Below are 776 nucleotides of genomic sequence, written 5' to 3'. Positions count from 1 at the left end.
TTTTTTTTTTTTTTTAATTCCATTAAATAGTAAATGTTTAAAGTCTGATGAAGTCTCATGTACAAAAACTATTCCCTTACACCACCATGGCCTTTTCACTATTATAGCACTTGAGACATTGGGGCAGACGTGAGTCTCTTTCTCTTCTAGACTGGAAACTCCATGTATGCCAAGTGTCTAACACAGTGATGGTGTTTAGTGAGCATCAGCAAAAGTGTGCCATTACTGAATCTGTCCATAATAATTACAGAACAAGGAATACAATTTCATATTTTCACTCCAGTTGGACAGTAGATATTTAGGAAGTCTACTGAATAAATCACCATATAGATGGCACAGTAAGTAAAATCATCACCTTGAAATCATTTTCACATTTCTGTAACTTATTTGCCCAGCTCTTAAGGCTACAGATCCACAAGGACTAGCAAGTAAACATTTATAGTATAAAATTTTGCAGATCTGAAGTCACATTCCACTTTCATAGGACCCCCAAATTTATTTTCTCAATTAATGGATGACAAGGCCATACTGATCCTCCCCTGGAGGCTTTATATATACAGGGCTTATTCCTGTAGAACGATCTTTGTATTTGCTGTTTTTTCTGCCTGGAAGACTCTGGCCTCTCCATTGCTGGTTCTCATCATTTATGTCTCATCCCACCAGTCTTCCTGTCTTAACACTGCACTTATCATCACAACATCATTTTAAATCTCACTTATCCTATTAGCTTTATATAATTTTACTGCTTTATATACTTGTTTACTGTGTACTTCTCA

Source organism: Bison bison, unplaced genomic scaffold (genome assembly GCF_000754665.1).
Source record: "Bison bison bison isolate TAMUID 2011002044 unplaced genomic scaffold, Bison_UMD1.0 scf7180017863578, whole genome shotgun sequence".
Classification (NCBI taxonomy): Eukaryota; Metazoa; Chordata; class Mammalia; order Artiodactyla; family Bovidae; genus Bison; species Bison bison.
The sequence above is the reverse complement of the archived record's forward strand: the minus strand, read 5'-3'. Positions refer to the sequence as shown.